A 7,017-nucleotide genomic window follows, 5' to 3' on the forward strand; every position below is an offset into this window, starting at 1 on the left:
TTTGCAGGATATAAAAGTATCAGAAAACAAATTCTGCTAGATGACAAAAGATGATCTTATTCTCTATCAAGGGCAGTGATAGAAGAGCAATCTTGGACAGATTTGATATAGTTCGAAGAGCAAAACTGTTATCAGTAGGAATTCAAGATAAAGTTTACTGTAGAAAAGCCCTACTGACAAACTTAGCAAACATCAGCACTTCCTATGCCAGAATATACAAAATGAAATGGTAAAGCAGGCAGCTGTAGGCTAACATTAAGGGATGGTGAAATGTTCAGTGAAATAGCTCCTGTTCACATCCTAAAAAATAAAAGCACTCATAGGGTTTATTGGAGAAAAAAGGAGATCTCATTTCCATAGAGATGAGATAAAAAGGAAAGCTACATTTCATAAATCCCTTGATGATCCCTTTATGTCTGCAAAGTTTAGTAGCCAAGGGGTCAAGTCAATGTTCTTAAAAATACCAGATTTTCTTTAAAACACACACACACACAAAAAAAAATCAGGCATCCTCCTGATCAAAATTCTCCACAGTAGATTACCTTCGAGTGATAAATGAACTCCCAGAGAAGATGAATGAGTGGCATGAACCCCTGTATATACTATTCACTAACTGCAGGAAAGACCTTAATTCAGCTGAAAGGAACTCTGTCTTGGAGGCCTGTCGAACTAAAGAGACAGAGCATGGATGATTACATTCAGCATCTGGGAGACTCCAGGGTAATTGAATCAACTGGGTTATATTTAACTGTGGAAAAGATCAAATGAGGAAGCGAGAGGTGCAAGGTAAAGAGACCTGTTCTGCACCCTTGATGGCTTGATCAGAGGGGGAAAATGGACTGCACTTAAATGGAGAGGATGAGGAGGTGGAGATTATTTAGAGAAATGGGGCATAGTGGCAGAGGAGTGGGTACTGAAGTTGGCACAATCAGAAAACCAAACAAATAAAAAACTCCAGAAGCCAAACACTGAATCAGGGCTGAAAACTGCCTTAGATACAGACTTGGCTGAGTATACAACCTCAACCAGCCCCTCTGTGCTCCCACTGAACTGAATATTCATTTCACTCAAGAGTTTTGCCAGGGCAGGAGTATCAGTCGCAGAATTAACTTCCTGTATCCAGTTGGCACAAGCACGGTGGAAATCTGAAACTGGAGCCGTAACCGTTGAGTTGGAGCTCAGTTTTCATGCAGGAGGGCTTCCTTTGGCCAGGACCCTCTGTGATGCCTTGCTTCCTCCCTGCTGTCCCTGCTCCTCTTGTCCCCAGCAGTCAGAGGGAGAGTCAGGGGTGCAGACCTCCTCCCAGCCCTGGGAAAATCTGTGGTTTGGGAATTTTTGTCGTGGGAAATTTGTCACAGAAGGTAAAGAGGAGAAGGCAGAGATGGTATTTGTCACAGAGCTGTTCTTGTGGTTTCCCTTTGCTGGGGTGAAAGAGCAGTGTGGGTGATGCAGAGAACTGAGGTGTGTGTGCATGCAGGTTTTTTTTATAATCATGTAGCATATTTCTAGTAATAAGGAGTAAACATTCAGCAGTTACCAACTATCCCAGTTATGTTACAACTAGTAGATAATATCTCTGCCTCCTGAATTTCCTTTCTGCTATTAGAATATGTTCTTTCAAATAGCAAACTGCCTATCACTTACTAATCTGGCCATTGTGTAACTAATACAATAAATATGTCTCCTGTAAAGTGCAGTGAAGTAATGAGCAATTTAATGAGTTAAGCAAAGAAAGATAGAAAGTGAAAATAAGAAACCATGGAAACTAGCTCACTAATCCTAGCAGAGTGCCAGCAGACTAATGAAGACAGACGGAGAGTGAAAATGAGAATAAAAAGGAGAAACAGTTCGCTGAAGGCAGAGATACAAGATATCTGTGTCTTTAAAAGATTCCTGTGTTTGCTTTTTGCACAAAGCCAACATTTCCCTTTTCCACAATTGCCAGGGAACGGTTTTCTGTCAAGGAAAGCAAGTCAAAAATGTCTGACCAGATCCTTTTATTTGCCTTTGATTCCTGCTCCCCTATCCCAAATTGCACAGCCAGTTGGAAATGCCAAGTAGATGGCACTATATGGAGATGTTAATTATCTGACCCCTCTTTCTTTCCTCCCTTTCTTCCCCCAAGATTAAGTAGTGATGAATCAGCATCAAAACTCCATGTCCTGTACCCTCTCAACTGTGACAGAAAGTCTGCTGTCTTTCCTGATTTAGGGAAAAGATCATGTTCAGGGAAGGCTGATCCTTGCCTGGGGTCCATTACAAACCCAGAGGCACCACTGGGCACACTGGGGTCTAAATGTGACCTAAGATCTTTTGTGTAATTAATAGGGATGTAGAGAAGCTCCCAAGAGGCCTTTATTACCATTACACGACTTGTTCCTTAGAGTGCCTTTCTCTCTAAAAACAGGTGAATGGTGTAGACTTGATGCCTAAAAGCTAGGACAGAAGAGTTCAAATCTCAGCAATAACCTAGGTGGAGGGGAAGTGGAGGAATTCTCATTTAGTCCCAGAAGATCAGATTGGTTTTGGAATGTGGCCTTGATGTGTTCTTCCCCTGGGGCACTGTTGTGACACAGGGGCAGCCTGTGCTGTCCTCATCTGTGGACACCCTCGTAGGTGGTAACAGCCCCATCGCAGCCTGATGCATGGTCAGGATTTGAGTCACTGAAATTACTCCAAGATTACTCTGGTGGTTAAAACAGGACTGGAGCAAAGGGGTTTTTGATGTGAAAATGCTTTTTGCTATTCAGAGGTCAGTTGGGTTATATTTTCCCCTGGATGGTTGGCAAGTCCTTGAGAAAATGCTTTTAAACTCATCTCAATAACAATAACTTCTAAGCCCGAGGACTAGAGAAAACTGTAGGTTTGACAAGGCTTCTTTTTAGTAATGCACAAGAAAGTTGTTTTCACGGTTTTGTGGTTGTATCTTAAATTTTTGTACAGGTTTTCTGTGTCTTTCTAACTGCCCAGCAGGGGGATACAGGAAGACAATGCTCCCATTCCTTCTCTTGCTTGATTCTAGGCAATTACTTATTAAAAAAACCCTTTAATGTAAGTTTTAGTTGTTTAAGAATCTGACCAAGAATCTTGGATTCATTCTGCTGTAAGGAGAAAATGACAGTGGGCACTGATGATGTATCAGACTTTGGGTAAGGATATATTAACTTCTGAATTCCAGCTCCTTTCTTACATTCATGAAGAGCAATATATCCAAAATAAAATTTAAAATAGTGTTGTATAGTAATATGGAAAAGTTACAAAGCACTGTTTAGTCAGGAAATTGTTCTCTAATCTGCTTTATTTTTCTGCTGTACACAGACCTAGTGAAAACTTCTAGACAAATTATAAAAAAAACTTACTTCAAAAATACAAAATTTGGCAAATGTATTCCTAAAATTTTCTTTTAGAATCCCCTTGACAATTAAAATTTCCTGGATTTGTCTTTTTGTCAGTTTTCTCTCAGTTACTGGCAAAGTGGCAGTAAAAGTAAATAAATGGGAAAGTAATAATTGCACTATTTTAGCACTATTTTAATCAAGACAATCAAGTTTACTCAATCTTTGTATAGAACAAATAAATTTTAAAATAGTAAAAAATTGCCTTTAAAAATATATCCTACTTCTGAATTAATTAACTAAGGAACATGTAGTGGCTGCTGTTGAAAGCAGCCACATTAACTGTTTTACTGCTTGTTTTGTCTGACTTATTGGTCAGCTTTACTGTGTATCCAAAATCACAGCATTCACCATCTGCCTAGTGTTACCACCTAAAGCTGCTTTAGGGAGAAAAAGACTCTTTTCAAAAGGTATTTAAACCCCTAAACTCTGTTGTAGTGTATCCCTTATTTTTCTAGGCTAAAAGACTTCTTGTGTTAATTTTTTTTCTGCCACAAAACATAAAATACAACCTCTGGAGGTGCTGAAGTAAACCTGAAGCTGAGTACAGGCCCCTGTAGCCGTGGTCTCCCCTGGGTTCACTGTGACCAGATCCTAATCCAGCAGGTGCCGTGCACCCAAATTTAGATGGAATTGGATTGTCCTCATCTCCTTTGTCTTAGGTACTTAAACTCCACAACCCCAGTGTTTGACAACATTGCTTTTGCCTTTAACAATACCTTGGAGCAAACAGGACTCACGCCTGTTTTCAGGATGTTCAGGCACATCCTGAGACCGTGTCAGGTAAATGAGGCTGTTTATGAGGGATGTGTTATAGCCAGTTCAATAGTATGTAATTTAAGACTATGTTTTAAACCAAGGGTGGGGACTCTCATGTAGTGGGTTAATACATACATGACCTTTAGCACATCCTGACCTTCCTCAGCCTGAGATAATGTTCCATAACAAATTTATTGTGTCGGGGAGATGATTTGTCAGCCAGCAGAAGTAAGTGGTAAGAACAAAAGGGAGCAGGGACTGAGAGGAGTCTGCAGGTCGGGAATGCTCTTTTTATTTATTCTCTGCATCTGGATTGCAATTCTTTACGTGCAATGTTTGAATCCCCACCTGTCCTGTGACTGAGAGCTAATAGGTACTTCTGGCTTTTCTTATCTGCTGCCTGGTCTTGTAGTTTAACAGGTTTTCCCTTTATGCTGCAAGCTGGAGGGAGCACAGACCCTTGTCTGCTTGGCTCTGACTGGCTGCTGCCCACAGCAGCTGTATTTACTTGCCATGTATATTAATAAGTAATAATTCATCCATAAAACAAATTCTCTCTGGCCAGAAGCTTGGTAAGCAATATGCAGCTTGAGAGAGTTTTTGTACAAGAAATCCTCCATAAATGAAGACATGTAGGTCTATTCTGACCGACTCTTTGGAAAGCAGAGTGAGAGAGTTTGAGGCTTTAAGTCACTTTATTGCACTGTATTTATTTTCTCTGTGTTAAGACATCTAAAAAAAGCTTTTCACAACCAATACCTTGTACATTTTCAAACAGATCTGAGGTTTTTATTAGAGCAGAGAATATACCTAAAGAAAGAATTTCTTGTGAATGCCTACTTGACTAAAAGTGGCATTGTCAATGCTTATATTTCCCTTTTTCCATTGCTCTGTGACTTTTTGTAGACCTCGCCTTTTATGTATTATCTAAATGTATTAGAAATTTTATAGAAAATGAGCTTTGAAGTGGATTTAGGTCCTTTAGGACTTGCAGCCACCCATGCAAAAACAAACTGTGGAAAAAAAATGCTGATGTGACCTTGTGTGTTCCATGAAACTGGAGCTGGACTTTTGAATATGAAATTTGCAACTAATTAGCCAGACAATCTGCAGTACTAATAGAGCACATAGAATTAGCAGCAAGAAATGTGGGAGAGCAAGCAGTGGTGAGGTTTTGGGGTGCTGTGTTGTTTCCTTTTCCTTCCTTCTTCCCTTACCGCAGTTTCTCTTCTCTTGGTAACATGGGAAAGAAAACATGTAAAGGAGAAAGAGAAGCAAATGAAATAACATTTACTGATACCACATCTATTTGTTTTGGAAGTTAAATTAGATAATTTTTGCTTAACATTTTATGTTTTGAAAAGGACTTAAAAATACTCAGTATACCCAGTTATGAATATTTCACTGTCTAGTAGTATAATATTTTTTTTCATATTTCTTCCTCATGGACTATAGACCCTCATGGTCATATCAGCTGCTACAAATACCTCACTTTTACACAGGTCTTTGCATCACATTTAAAACATTGTAGATATGACACAGAATGAATTACCTGTCTTAATTCCCCAGCAAAGGACAATGGTTTTAATTTAAGGATCAAGTTCACCTATACTTTTATGAAATTAGCTTTGAAATTATATGTCTGCAAATGTAATGCTGCTCTTACTGTGTCATACTGCTACTGAGCACATTAATAAATTATTGCTGTCTCCTATGATTACAATAAAATATTTTAAAAGGAAATCCAGAGATGCAATTAAATTAATGGACTCAAGGAGAAATAGAAAGCTATAGGATGTAACAGTGTAAAAGGCTATCTCATGGTTGTGTAAGCCTTTTGAGTATCAGGTGAATTTTCATTATCAAGAGATCTGAATTCTTTTAGATCCCACATTGACATTAAAGGCAGGATACCATGAAAGTAATGCTTAATATTAAGGTACATATATACTCCAAAGCTAAGAGAAGATTCTTATTCTTGGATGAGCATTTCAAGCTCAGAAAGCTCACCCCTATTCTTCAGTGCATTCTTCTCTCCTAGTCCCATTTGATGAAGTTCACCCACTGATTCCCTCTTTCCAGAGTCCTCAAGGAGGCATCAGAAGTCACTTGGAGAATTTCTGTGAAGTGGTATGAATAGTTCGTATTCCTGGAATTCATGTTCTTATGAAGTAGGGCCTTTGGGAAAAAAAAACAAAACAAAAATAAGTCTAATAGGATTACTCTGTATTGTTGTATTTAAGTTTAGGTGTTCAGATACAGAGGCACAAGAACCTTCTTGAGTAACAGCACTACTAGGAGTCCTTCCTTGGAGTCTCTTCCCTTGAAGAAAAGTTAATTTTTGCTATTGCTTGCAGTACAAATACTTTATTGAATTAAGGCTACAAGCTCAGATGAATGGCAGAAAATCATGTTTTATATTTTTATTTTTTTTTCAGTGGTGTAAGTCTGTGCGTTTGAAGGGCTGGGAATTTGGTAGAGGAAGCATTTCACGTTGTCAAATTGATCTGATGCCTACTGCTTATATTTCCTTATGGTAGTGTCTTCCTGGCAAATTCGTCTCACAATGGTCAGTGTTGGCTGAGTTCAAATGTTGTTCCTGAAAAACAGAAAGAATTTTTACAAGCTCTTTATTCCTTAAGTAGTTTTTTAGTGCCCTCTGAAATATTTCAGTGTATTATAGGAGTGATCATACATGAAACATCTACGAAGTAAATCAGGTGCAGTGGTTCAATACCATTTTAATTGAATTGTCTATGTATTTAAATTGAAATAGTCAATTGCAGAGGTATATTTGCCTAGGAAACCCAGCTTACAACCCAAATTTATTCTGTATCTCTCCAAAGAGAGCTGCATAAAATTA

The sequence above is a fragment of the Myiozetetes cayanensis genome, unplaced genomic scaffold (genome assembly GCF_022539395.1).
Source record: "Myiozetetes cayanensis isolate MyiCay16 unplaced genomic scaffold, myiCay2020 scf7, whole genome shotgun sequence".
Lineage (NCBI taxonomy): Eukaryota > Metazoa > Chordata > Aves > Passeriformes > Tyrannidae > Myiozetetes > Myiozetetes cayanensis.